Source organism: Pseudophryne corroboree, chromosome 7 (assembly GCF_028390025.1).
Source record: "Pseudophryne corroboree isolate aPseCor3 chromosome 7, aPseCor3.hap2, whole genome shotgun sequence".
Lineage (NCBI taxonomy): Eukaryota > Metazoa > Chordata > Amphibia > Anura > Myobatrachidae > Pseudophryne > Pseudophryne corroboree.
The window spans coordinates 108,974,542-108,989,383 of NC_086450.1; positions in this window are offsets into that span (position 1 = coordinate 108,974,542).

Consider the following 14,842-nt stretch of genomic DNA (forward strand, 5'->3'; position numbering starts at 1 on the left):
ACTTGGGGATCAGGGTTCAGAAGCCAGAGCAATCCACAGATGAAAATATAAAACTGCATAGCAGGTGTGTAGCTGGAGCAGAGACCAGCTGCTGGAAGGATGAAATCTCTGGTTCTGGGCATAGTAGAGACAAGCTGCCAGTGTCCACCAAAAAGAGAAAAAAACTCTAAGACAGAATCCAAGATATCTGGCTGGGAAGAGCAACTAACAGGCTCAGATGGGGACCACTGCTTTGAAGTAGAATATCTCCGGTTCCCCAGCGCCGGTTTTCAAAAATCTGGTACCCCTGGATCTGGGGATCCACAGCTATCAGCCTAGGGCCCTTAAACGTCTATAGCCCTTGGGCAACTGCCCATTGAGCCCATACAAAAAGATGGCCCTGGTGGTGTGGTACCCAGGAAAATTGTGTATATCCCATTAACATATAAATGACAGTGGGGGTAATTCTGAGTTGATCGCAGCAGGTATTTTGTTAGCAGTTGGGCAAAACCATGTGCACTGCAGGGGAGGCAAATATAACATGTGCAGAAAGAGTTAGATTTGGGTGGGGTATGTTCAATCTGCAATCTAAATTGCAGTGTAAAAATAAAGCAGCCAGTATTTACCCTGCACAGAAACAAAATAACCCACCCATGGGCCGCAATGCGCACGCGCATCATACGGGTACAAAGCCCGTTGTGGTTGTGCACAGGTTGTAGCGAAGTTTTCCTTCGCACTGACGGCCGTAAGAAGATTGACCGGAGGGGGCATTTCTGGGTGTCAACTGACCGTTTTCATGGACTGCTTGCAAAAATGCAGGCGTGGCTGGGCGTTCGCTGGGCGGGTGTATGACGTCAAACCCGGACACGAATAGGCTGAAGTGATCGCAAGCGCTGAGTAGAGCTACTCTGAAACTACACAAACTTTTTTTGCAGAGCTCGGGTGCACATGCGTTCGCACTTCTGCTAAGCTAAAATACACTCCCCAGTGGGCGGCGGCATAGCGTTTGCACGGCTGCTGAAACTAGCTAGCGAGCGATCAACTCGGAATGACCCCCTATGGTCCTAATTCAGACACATTTGCAGCAGCAAATTTGTTAGCTAATGGGCATAACCATGTGCACTGCAGGGGGGGCAGACATAACATATGCAGAGAGAGATAGATTTGGGTGTGGTGTGTTCAAACTGAAATCTAAATTGCAGTGTAAAAATAAAGCAGCCAGTATTTACCCTGCACAGGAACAATATAACCCACCCAAATCTAACTCTCTCTGCACATGTTATATCTGCCTCCCCCTGTAGTGCACATGGCTTTTTATCGCAGCCGAGCGAATGGCTACCCACTGCGCATGTGCCGGCGCCATAGTGCGCCGGCGCATGCCAGACAGCCAAAGGCCGTAGCTGTGCTGCGATCGCCTCTGCCTGATTGACAGGCAGAGGCGGTCGATGGGTGGGAGGGGGCGGAACAGCAGCGTTTGGCCGCCGTTTCGTGGGCACAGTCCAGCCAACGCAGGCGTGGCCGGACCGTGCGGGGAGTTAAAGCTGCGCTGGTCGGGTGTTACTCTGGAAGTGCAAAGGCATCGCCGCTGTGCGATGCCTTTGCACTTCTGCGGGGGGGGGGGGGACTGACATGCGGGGCGGATTAGCCTGTGTGAATGATCGTAGCACAGCTACGATCATCTCGGAATGAGGACCATGGTTTACCCATTAGAGAACAATTTTGCTGCTGCGATCAGGACTGAATTAGGCCCTATATTTGTAGATACACATTCAGCAAAACTTAGGGCCGCATACAAAGTTGAATGCAAGTCGTCCGCATATGCTCCCACATGGGCCCTCATTCCGAGTTGTTTGCTCGTTGACGAGTTTCGCTATATTGCGATTAGTCGCTTACAACGCATGCGCAAGGTTCGCAGAGCGCATGCGCTTAGTTATTTTACTCAAAAGTTAGGTATTTTACTCACGGCATAACGAGGATTTTTCATCGTTCTGGTGATCGGAGTGTGATTGGGCGGAAACTGGCCGTTTTATGGGAGTGTGCGAAAAAACGCTGCCGTTTCTGGGAAAAACGCGGGAGTGTCTGAAGAAACGGGGGAGTGTCTGGGCGAACGCTGGGTGTGTTTGTGACGTCAAACCAGGAAGAAACTGACTGAGCTGATCGCAATGTAGGAGTAAGTCTGGAGCTACTCAGAAACTGCTAAGAATTTTCTATTCGCAATTCTGCTAATCTTTCGTTCGCAATTCTGCTATGCTTAGATACACTCCCAGAGGGCGGCGGCTTAGCGTGTGCAATGCTGCTAAGAGCAGCTAGCGAGCGAACAACTCGGAATGAGGGCCATTGTGTGCACAGAAATAAAGACATATTGGTCATTCCGAGTTGATCGCTAGCAGAAAATGTTCGCTGCACAGCGATGAAGCAAAAAAGGCACTTCTGCATGCGTATGCGACGCAATGCGCACGCGCGATGTATTTTCACAAGGGCCGATGCAGTTTTACAAAGGTGTAGCAAAGCTTTTCTGTCGCACTGCTGGCCGCAGAATGATTGACAGGAAAAGGGTGTTTCTGGGTGTTATCTGTCCGTTTTCAGGGAGTGTTCGAAAAAATGCAGGCGTGCCAGGAAAAACGTAGGCGTGGCTGGGCGAATGCTGGGCGTGTTTGTGACGTCAAATCCGGAACTGAACAGTCTGAAGTCATCGCAAGCGCTGAGTAGGTCTGGAGCTACTCTGAAACTGCACAATATTTTTTGAAGCCGCTCTGCGATCCTTTCGTTCGCACTTCTGCTAAGCTAAGATGCACTCCCAGAGGGCGGCGGCATAGCGTTTGCACGGCTGCTAAAACAGCTAGCGAGCGATCAACTCGGAATGACCACCCTTATCAGTACACGCATGCACTAGCCCATGTTATACTTGATTCAAATAATATTTACACCAACGTTGACCCTGCATAGATAGCACATAGTTTTATTGTCACACCTTCACTGACGTTTGCCTATGTGAGAACGTTTCATTACAGCACTAATGCCGCCCATACATTAGGATGACTAGATGAGTTGTCCTACGACACCTTTCCCCTGCCAGCTCCTCGGGGTGCGATATATTGTACAATGTTTTTGCACCATATGATCTATTCTACCTCCACAATTTCCAGGGGACGGAATCGACTGATGATATGTGCAGAGCCGGCCATAGGCATAGGCAAACTAGGCAATTGCCTAGGGCATTTGATATGCCTAGGGGCATCAGCAGCTTCTGATGCTTAAAATGATATGCAGCATGCCTATATTCTGTGTGTAGCATTTCATATGCAGATACAGCCACAGTCTCACACAGTACATAGGCATGCTGCATATCATTTTAATCAGCAGAAGCTGCTTGTGCATCCTAGCCACATAGCAATGCAAATAAGATGCATTTTCATAAAAAAGGTGTGCCCGACGTTAGCATTGAGGCAAGATTTATGAGGACACATCTGTATCCAAGCAGAGGCAGAGGTCACAGTGTTATTGGCAGTGTGAGTGCTGTGTGCATGTGAGTGGGTTGGTTGTGCAGTAGTGTTCGGAATACAGTATGTGTAAGGAGCATTATGTGTGTCATGTAAAATGCATTAATAATGTGCAACATATGTGTAAGGGGCACTATGTGTGTCATTATGTGTATAAGGACATTAATAATGTGCGGCATATGTGTAACAGGGTACTACTGTATGTGTGTCATTACGTGTATAGGGGCACTAATAATGTGCAGCAAATGTGTAGGGGGCACTGTGTGTTTCATTATGTGTATAAGGGCATTAATAATGTGTGGCATATGTGTAAGGGACATTATGTGTAAAAGGGCATTAATAAAGGTTGGCATAACGTGTAAGGCGCGTTACGTTTATAAGGACATTAATAAGGTGTCTCATGTGAAAGGGGCATTGCAGTGTGAAATTAGGTGTATAAATGTATTACTAATGTGTGGCATTATGTGTATAATGTGCTCTACTATGTAGCGTTGCATATAGAAAGGGCACTACTGTGTCGTCTAAAGTGAATAAAGAGCAATAGGGTGTGGTGTAATGTGAATAATGAGCAATTCAGTGTGATGTTATGTGAATAAGGGGCTCTACTGTGAAGAGTAATGTTTATAAGGTAAAGTGATACTGCTGTGGGATGTAATATGAATTATGGACACTATCACATGACCAAATGTGAATAAATTTGCAGTACTGTGTGGTGTAATTGGAATTGGGGTTCCTCTTGTGTGGCCATGCCCCTTGCCAGCAAAAACACACCCCTTTTTGGGCTGTGCGCCAAATGTGCGAACTGTTCCATTTTAAATATAGGGGGTACAAACACCAAAATAAGGACTGCTACGGTGAGGGGTGTTTGTGCTGGAAAAGAGGTGCAAGGTCAGAGGCGGAACCAGCGGTGGTGATAGGGGGCACCACCCAAAATTTTGCCTAGGGCATCATATTGGTTAGGGCAGGCTCTGGATATGTGCAGCACATATGATCAGGTGATGCGAAGTAGAACCCGCGGGGCCGCGCATCGCATCGTATTCGCACCCAAAACATGAACGATGTGCATGCGATGGGTCGAATGATGGGTCAATATTGTTTATTCGTACTCGATATCGACCTAGTGTATGGCCAGCATTACTGTATATGCCTTCTCATCAGCAAGTGGAGACGTGACTGAAATATGAAAACGCTCAGTGGTGCGTGAGGCGGCAAGAGAGGAGGTGGCTCCCTCTTCTCTTAAACCGCCCATGACCTAGTACCAAAACATGCAAGATACGCTCCGCAGGGGAAAACGCAGGATTTATAAGGGGGAGTTTCCATGGGTTTTTATGTTGTTGCTGCATATAACAGCGTTTAATAGCAGCACTGAGATGCATATGCATCATGGTATGCCGCGCTCATCACAGTTAATTGATAGTGGGAACATGCGTCCCACGTTATGAATGGCGTGATGTGGCAACAACATAGCAGGACACATCTATATATATATATATATATATCACTCATATGGTGCGGTACTCCTTTTATTAATGAATGGCTTTGAAATGTTGACTTTTACACCATTACTGCAGGGCATGTTGTTTGTATGCTAGGAGTGCAGCACCATTTGAGTAACCTGTGCTATGAAACCTATGTGACAGCACTCAGCTAAGTAATGGATAGATAGAGATAGATGGGAAGCAGTCATCTTACCGACGAACGGGATTCTGTCGGTTGACATACCTATGTCGGGATCCCGATGGAGGACACCATCCCGGCGTCAATATACCGACGCCAAACGGGATGCAGGCGTCAAAATATCGGCAGCCGGCATCCCTAAAATCCGCACAGCGGTACGCACTGCCATCCTGCCACGGGGGAGGTTAGGTTTAGGCAGCAGAAGGGGGTTAAGCTTAGAGTACACTCCCAGGAAGGTTAGGGTTAGGGACCGGTGAGGGTGGGTTTGGCACATACAGGGGGAGGTTAGGGTAAGGCACCTAGCGGGGAGGGTTAGGTTTAGGTAGCGGGGAAGGGAGGGTTAGGGTAGGGAAAATATATGGGGCTGTCGAGATTATAATAGACGGGATGCCGCTGTCAGTATACTGGCAGCTGGCATCCCATCCATCGGTATCTCATACTGATCCCTGATAGATAGATAGATAGATAGATAGATAGATAGATAGATAGATAGATAGATGTAGAATCCTGATAGAAAGATAAATGTAGAAGCCCCTAGAGAGAGAGAGAAAGAGACACTGTAGATAGATAGAAACCCCCTAGAGAGAGATAGATAGATAGATAGATAGATAGATAGATAGATAGATAGAAATAGAGAGAGAGAGAGAGAGAGAGAGACTGTAGATAGCTCACACACATACCAAACTTACTCTTACTCTGTAGGATCCCAGCTCCTGAGTGTGATCTCTGGAATCCCTGTGTCAGGTCTCTCCCCCACGCTTCGTGCTCCTGCCTCTGAGCTGCATGTCTCATGTCAGGGTTGTGTCTATTTCCTAGTGGGCTAAGGGACATATGACCCACGTGACATGCAAGAGAAGGGGAGGAGCAAGTTCGGCAAAGGGTCCAGAAATGGACCCTAACGGGCTCGCTTCGCTCGCCACGCTTTGGGTATGGCGGCTTGCAGCGCTCGCCACCTGAATACTAAAGGTAATAGTTGGTGGCGTGGATACTGAAAGTAGTATCCTGCCATCCTTGCTCCGCCCCCTGACGTCACAGGTCCCTTAGCCCACTAGGATTTAGCATCTATCCTCATGTCAGCTCAGCGTTCAGTTTGTGGCTGTGCTTAGCAGGGACGACTTCTTGCAGTTGCGACAGAACAAATGGAGATGGGGGCATCTAGAGGCACCCGGCAGTACTGCACTCGGCAGTGACACTGATAGCTGCTCTCTGTCAGCGTCCGGCTGGCTCATAACAGCCGCCCACAGGTCAGAGAGTGTCTGCTGGACAGCACTGATTGGGGGGGTTTCTGGGTACTCAGAAACCCCCCTGCATGCGCTACTGCTCCGCAAAGAGGATTACATCCCATTCTGCATTAGCTCTATAGTTTATGAATAGAGATGGTATGAGGGGATGCCAGCATTCTGACCGCCGGGATCCCGGACACCAGCATACCGTACCCAGTGGTGCAAGTGTAAAAGCCTATTATATATCCTATATTAAACACTCTAAAAGGTTGATGAACACAGTATGCAATTGGCGTATGGAATACCGTAAGAGTACGCAAGTAGCGTACAAACGCGTGGCCGTGGACGAGACGCACGAGCGGCACGTTCGCTCACGGCTTAAAGCGTAAAGGCAAGCACGCTATAGGCTGCCGACTAACGTAATGATACGCTAGCAGCGTAGCGGACGCTCGAGACCACGAGGAGATCACGAGCGTCGCTGACGCTCACAGAGTTAAACCTTTGTGCAGTGATAAGGTGTAAATGCAACACAGTGTAACCTTGTTAGTTTAAAGCTGTATGAGCGATTCTTTCACTCTGAGAACCCTTTAGCAATAATAAACACTCAAATACCGGTCTAAGGGTCTAACACCTTTTAAGGAAACGAATGAACGTTCAATCGCAAAAGAATACACAATACAAGTTATACACTACCAAACTAACATAAAATACCTAACCGAGTTACTACACGTTAAAATACAACAAAGACACAATTACATTTAAAAGGGGGAAGGAGAGAGAGAATGGCTTACAACAAAATAGGAGATAAATATGGTTGCAGAGAACTTACGCACAAAGGGAACAATCGCAAGCGCCTTTCTGGATATCCAGCTCCCGATTATCAGTGATGAGAACCGTTGAGAAGAGTAGAGAGCTGGCCCAGATCGGCTTGTCTTTATATACACTTACACACAGTACAGTACAATGGTCCCTACATTCTTATTGTTCATTGGACACAGGAATTCGTCTCTGCATTATAACAAAAGGTCATAGGTTGGTTCATACAGGTGGGCTGTGACTATTTCAAACTGCTCAGGTGGGAGGGAAACTGGGTTTCCCGCCGCATGGGTAATAAAGTGCAAATATAGTAAATGTCCATAAACTTCTTATGTCCATAACTATACGCACGAGCGAGTAATCCGCTTCAAACCAACACCGGAATATTGCTAATTATATTCTCTTCCGATGGATACTGAACACCACTGTGTAACCCCTGTCTGACCCTTCGTATCAAACAAAGAGGAATCTCTCTGTCCCCGAACATGCTATATTAACCAAACTTTCAGATTCTATCAAAGGGACCATAATCTACAAAATACATTATATGACTAAATTATGTTACGATTGAGTCGCCCGCTAGACGCACACAAACTCTACCGTAAATGCGCATACCGCGCGCCCGCGAGTGCACGCGACCGCGAGTATACGCACGCACGGGAGACCTCATGCTCGTGCAGCGGGCACACGCATGAGGTGCATATATGGCAATGTGCAGCGTGATATTTTTCTGACTTTGACAGTCCACTCTTTGGCAGTCACCAATAACTGCCACTTCCTAAAACAGTTCAAAAAGAGAAAAATATATGTCATGTATAATACATTTCTATGATTGGGTAGGGGAGAAGAGGAAAAGGTGGGAAAACGGTATGACCTAGTGAGATAGCAGAAGCATGTGTGTATGAATCCATGTCTGGGGGGTCATGTATCATCGTGCCGTACGTGTTTTAAATCAAGCTTCGAGGTATTGCGAAGTATACATTTGAATTCCTTCTTATCCCGTGGTACGGGTCTGTGGATGGGCTGTCAAACTTTACCGAGCTCTTTTCGGCTTTTGGTTGCAACAAAATGGGGAAGCACATTTTAGTTGATGATACATGAATAGGGGGATATGTGAGTGCTGATATCTGTGCCTATATTCCCTATCGACTATGTGTGTCATTACCTGAAGGTTGTAGAGATGAAGATAAGAAGCAATTATGGTAAATGCAGTCGTAAACTATGTGAGTTTTTAATGTACATTTGCCGATTGAGGTCTTGTCTTGTGTCTTGTCTTGTCTCGATGTACATGTTGACTGTAGTCTCCTTGGGCTTTTGCCAAAGTGCGAGCAAAAGCTTTCTCAATGTCCATAGACTTACAAAAAGTGTTGGGCTAGCGTAAAATTAAAGGTACTAGGGATATGGGGGTCTATGGCATAGTCCATCAGTTGTCTGTGTAAAAGGTTGTCAAATTCTTCTTCCAAGCGGATGTCTTTGTACCTTGGAGGAAAACAAAGGAGAAACGGGTGAAAGAAACGGACCGTGGAATCACATTTTCATCACAACATTGTCTCTATCGTTGGGTCATAAACCAAATCAGTCGTTGTTATTACAGTGTCTTCACTTCTTAAACTCATCACTCGGGCACTACGTTTACACTTTGTTAAAACCCGAACGCATCTAAATATCAGACCGACCAATATGATGACACCCAGAATACACAAAAGAAATTTCCCTACATCCATGATAATACCTTGGGTCCATTCTCCTAAACCAGAAAACCAATTTCGCGGGTTCAACCATGACACCCAACCGGTCAGCTCATTACCCACAGCGGCAAGGGTGAGATTGTGTTTCCTTCGGAACTCCCATTTTAATTGCAAAATGTCATCCATCTTTTGGTCTATGACCTCGGCCGGGTCCTCGGTGCTGTTTGTAATATATGTGCAGCACTTTATTCCATACTGCGTCGCTAGGGTAACACAATACCCGCCTGTCACAGCTGTGAGATCATTGAGAATCATCCTATGCTGAACCAGTTCTGTTTTATAAGCTTGGAGCTCCCTTCCGGTATACCTGAATGTGTCATCATACATTTCAGTGATATTGTCTAATAAATTTGCAAGCGCAGATATACATTTATAATTTATCACTCCTCTGGCGGTACGAGTGATATCTAACGCGATTAGGAATTAAATCCCGGTGGATTCATGGATCAGGTCAGAGGCCGGATGCTCTGTTCTTTCTATCAGGTGCCGTTTAACGATGTGCTCGTAATGAGTGTGAGTATAAGGAGCTTGGGCACTGCGGTGAATATCCTTCATTTTAGTGTGGGATACGGTCATTACCTCAGGCAGTACTTTTCCAATATAACATAACCCTTCTGAGTTTGGGGCAAGCCACTTATACGCCTTCCTCCCGCATATGAAATATGCATCATCGGGGAGAACATATGGGACGGAATAGGACATAACCATATTACACATTTTCCATATGAAATCTCCTAACCCTAATTCTCCCATCTGTTTAGTACACGTATCAGTTTGTACGATATGTGCACAGTATCCTGGTGATACTTCTCCAACTCTCATGATCCTACTTCCTAGGGTATACCTATATCGGAAATATTTTCCACTACCGGCTATGTGGCGTATAAGTTCTGTATCTGTAGGCATTCTATCGGCTCTGTATGAAAAGGTCATGGTTTGGTTATTCCATGACACTTCCCAATTTCCCGGCTTTCGGGGATTGGAAATGTTAAAACATACTAGGGATCTATCCACATGATATTGGTGGAGCTTCAAACTAGGAGGACTGGAGATATTAAACCTCCTGTCCACCGGCCTCCCACCACTTAGCTCAAGTACCTCCCCTATAGTTAAAGGGAATGGTACTAACCCTGATTTGCTATGGCCTTGAGGTACTTGAGAGCATACCCAACAATCTGTCTGATTTAACACTTTACCCACTAAGGAGTGATAGTCACTCAATGGATGCCGGTCCATGTGGATATTAAAACTGGACTGACATTTCTTGATGCACCCATCCTCAACTACACTGTCACAGAGTCTACAGATACAGTTCTCTTCAGCAATCAATCCTTCACAATTTCTTCTATTGTCAATGCTACCAGATCGTTTTCTGATACTCGCCTTTATTCGGTGATTATGTTGTTCTTGGAAATCTACGCCTCCATCTCTGTCATCAGAACCCATTCCAGAACCTCTCTCGACCTCCATGGTACTCTCGCCGGAACAGACTGCTCTGGTCAACATCATGGTCAACAGGAAAATCCGGATCACAGTCTCTTGGGGCAAGTCCATCTTATAGGAGGAAATGGAGAAGAATGAGAAGGGGGAAAGAAACAATTGAGGGAGATGGGATGGGAAGTGGAGAAAAACAATAAAAGGGAACAGGGAATCGACAACTGCCTCCGATCTTATTATTCTCAATGCTCAGGTGCCGTCTCAGTCCTCCTGAAACAGACACTCCAGTGATACAACTTCCTCTACCGTCTGTTCTTTATCACGGGGCCTCTCTGGATCAGCAACCTTCTTACAATGGGACGAATGAACCCAAGTCTCTCTCTCGGCAACCTTCAATGCTGTTGTGCTAATCAATAAGACTTGGTATGGTCCTTCCCATCTGTCAATAAGGCAACCTGAGCGTAGAAAATTCCGTATCATTACATAATCCCCAGGTTCAATGTCATGACAATTACTATCTGGCAGATCAGGAATCACTAACTTCAAATTATCATTCTGATTCCTTAGCTGTTTACTCATCTTGACCAAATACTTTACAGTCACTTCATTGTTACACTTCAAATCATCCTGAGGGTTAATCATAACATGCGGTTGTCGACCAAACAGAATTTCAAAAGGGGACAGATTAAGAGGGGACCTGGGAGTGGTTCTGATGCTGAATAATAATATGGGCAAAGCTTCTGGCCATGTCAATCCTGTTTCCGCCATAACTTTGCTCAATTTATTTTTAATAGTGCTGTTCACTCTTTCTACCTTCGCACTCGCCTGGGGGATGTACGGAGTGTGCAGCTTACTATCAATTCCCATCAATTTACACATTCCTTGAAAGACATCACCTGTCAAATGGGTACCCCTATCACTGTCAATTATTCTAGGGATACCATATCTACACACAAATTCCTGTACAATTTTCTTAGCAGTAAACATTGCGGTATTTGTGGCCGCAGGAAATGCTTCGACCCAATTTGAAAACACATCTATACAAACTAGTACATACTTCAAATTTCGACAAGGGGGTAATTGTATGAAATCAATCTGTATTACCTGAAAAGGGCCGCCTGTAGGTGGGATATGAGATGGTTCTGTTGGTATTGCCTTTCCGATATTCTTCCTCAAGCAGGTGAGGCAAGTCATTGCCCTCTTTCCCGCATGGGAAGAAAATCCTGGGGCGCACCAATATGCTCTTACCAACTTGCACTGCACATCCCTTCCTTGCCTAGATGAGTCAGCCCATGTGCTGCTTCCGCTAAACTTGGAAGGTATGCTCTGGGTGCCACTGGTTTACCCTGCCCATCTGTCCAGAGTCCTGAGGACTCCTGGCCATATCCTTTTGCCCTCCAAACTGCCTTTTCCTGTGTGGAACACAAATTTTGCATTTCACACAATTTCTGTGTGTTGACGGTATTAAATACCATCAGTTGTGTGGTGTCTGTTTGTCTGGGGGTACCAGCTGCTAACTTAGCAGCTTCGTCTGCTCGGCTGTTACCAAGTGATACCGGGTCTTGGCTATATGTATGTGCTTTACACTTGATAACAGCCACTCTGTCAGGTTCCTGTATCGCTGTTAAAAGCCTTTTGATGTGAGCTGCATGCGCTACCGGTGTACCAGCTGCCGTCATGAAATTTATGAGGCGCCATAGGGCTCCGAAATCATGGACTACCCCGAAGGCGTATCTAGAGTCGGTATAGATATTGGCTGTTTTGCCCTTAGCCAATTCACATGCTCTGGTTAGGGCAACCAGTTCAGCAACCTGGGCTGAGTGAGGTGGGCCTAGCGGTTCTGCTTCTATGGTGCCTTGGTCATCTACGACTGCGTATCCAGTACACAAGTCTCCCGAGTCCGTCTGTCTGTGGCAACTACCGTCAGTGTAGAAAGTAAGATCTACATCTTCCAGTGGGTTGTCACTGATGTCAGGCCTTGCCGTGAAATTTTGGGTCAAATATTCCATACAATCATGTGAGTCAGTGTCTGTACCAAATCCTCCTTCACCATCACTCTCATCCCCCACCCTTTGTGCCTGTCCAGGCACACTTGGGAGATACGTTGCTGGATTTAGTGCACTGCATCTCTTTATGGTGATGTTTACAGGGGCCATTAGTGCTAATTCCCACCTTGTAAACCGTGCGGATGAGACATGTCGGGTTTGGGCAGAATTTAGTAAGGCTGACACTGCATGAGGTGTATGGATTGTGAGGTTGTGTCCTAGCACTACATCTTCGCTTTTTGTTACTAGCAATGCTATCGCAGCGACACTTCGCAAGCATGTGGGGAGGGATCGTGCTACCGTATCTAGCTGAGCGCTGTAGTATGCTACCGGCCTGCTGGCATCACCGTGCTTTTGGGTTAGGACGCCTGCCGCGCAACCAGCACTTTCTGTTCCGTACAGCTCAAAGGGTTTCCCATAGTCTGGCATACCTAATGCTGGTGCCTGCGTTAGGCACTGTTTAAGTCTCTCAAATGCCATCTCGGATTCGTCTGTATGCGAAATCCGATCAGGTTTGTTTGATGAGACCATCTCCTGCAAAGGTAATGCTAGAATGGAAAAACCTGGGATCCAGTTACGGCAATACCCACACATTCCTAAAAATGTTCTGATCTGTTGCTGAGTTTGTGGCATGGTCATGTCTCGAATTGCTTGAATTCTATCAGCGGTCAGGTGTCTCAGTCCTTGTGTCAGACAGTGTCCCAGATATTTTACTTTAGTCTGGCATTATTGCAACTTGTCTTTGGAAATCTTGTGTCCTGTGTCTGAAAGATGAAACAGGAGCTGTTTCGTATCTTTCAGGGACGCTTCCAGTGAATCTGAACACAGTAGTAAATCATCCACATACTGGATCAATACTGATCCACTCCCTGGTTGGAAAGACTGTAAACAATCATGCAAAGCCTGTGAAAATATACTTGGACTGTCTATGAAACCTTGTGGTAATCGAGTCCATGTGTATTGGACTCCTCTGTATGTGAATGCAAACAAATATTGGCTGTCAGGGTGCAGAGGTACCGAGAAGAAGGCGGAGCAGAGGTCAATAACAGTGAAAAATTTCGCAGTGGGAGGGATTTGCATAAGGATGACAGCTGGATTTGTCACTACGGGGAACTGACTCTCAACTATTTTGTTAATCCCCCTTAGATCCTGCACTAGCCTGTAACCCCTCCCCCCACTCTTTTTCACAGGGAAGATGGGACTATTGGCAGTGCTGGATGTTCTTACCAGAATGCCCTGTTGTAGCAAGCGCTCTATTACGGGGTATACTCCTAACTCCACCTCTGGCTTCAGAGGGTATTGTGGGATTTTTGGAGCTATCCTACCATCTTTTACTTGCACAACTACTGGAGCTACGTTTGCCATTAATCCAGTGTCTTGTCCATCTTTAGTCCAAAGTGACTCTGGTATTTGGGATGTCATTTCTTCTACCTGGGATGAACTCCTATTTATCATAACGGTATGTGACATTAATTTTGATGGGGAGTCTAGCATGTCTCGTACTTCCTGAGCGTGATTCTCAGGTATGTCTAAGAATACACCTTCAGGAGTACAATAAATGACACACCCCATTTTACACAATAAATCTCTTCCCAGGAGATTAGTCGGTGCCGATGCAGCCAGCAAAAAGGAATGCTTGGTATGCAAAGGCCCTATTGTAATCTCTGCTGGTTTGCTAACAGGGTAGTGCTGTACTACTCCCGTTACTCCCATGGCTGGAATTGTTTTACCAGTGGTTCTCATGCCCACTGTCGAATTTATCACTGATTTGGCCGCCCCCGTATCTACAAGGAAATTTAATGATTTACCAGCTACATCAATTGTGATCTCGGGTTCACTTCCAAGACTTGCAATCAATTTAACTGGCTGCAGATTACAGGTGTGGCCACACCCCTATTGGGTATGGTGACCTCCCTGAATCGCGCTGGCAGCAATTACTTGTGGTGGAGGTAGATGGGAACTATCAGAGATTTGCCAGTCACTTCTTGGGGGATACCTTTTTGTTTCCCCTGCATGTGGCTCATAGCTCCGCCCCTTCGGTCCTTGATCCCAATGTCTCGTATCAGGTCGTTGTCTATAGGGTTGATATGAATTTTGTATTGGTCTTACTTTACAATCACGTGACATGTGTCCCTTTCTGTGACAACTATAACATTTTATACCTCTTGACTTACCCACAGGGGTCACACTTCTGGGCTGAGGGGGCCGGGTAGTGAGGGCCTGTATGCTCACAGCCATTAACTTATCACTCTGTGACTCCCTGTGTCTGATGATATTCCGATCATGCCCAGCAGCAGCCTCTCCCAATGCATCCACCGACATACCTCTCCAATCAGGCCTAGTGGTTTGTATTCTATTCCTTAAAACCTCCTTTAGACCGTCCATTAATACTGAAACAGCTACTTCCCTGTGGTGTA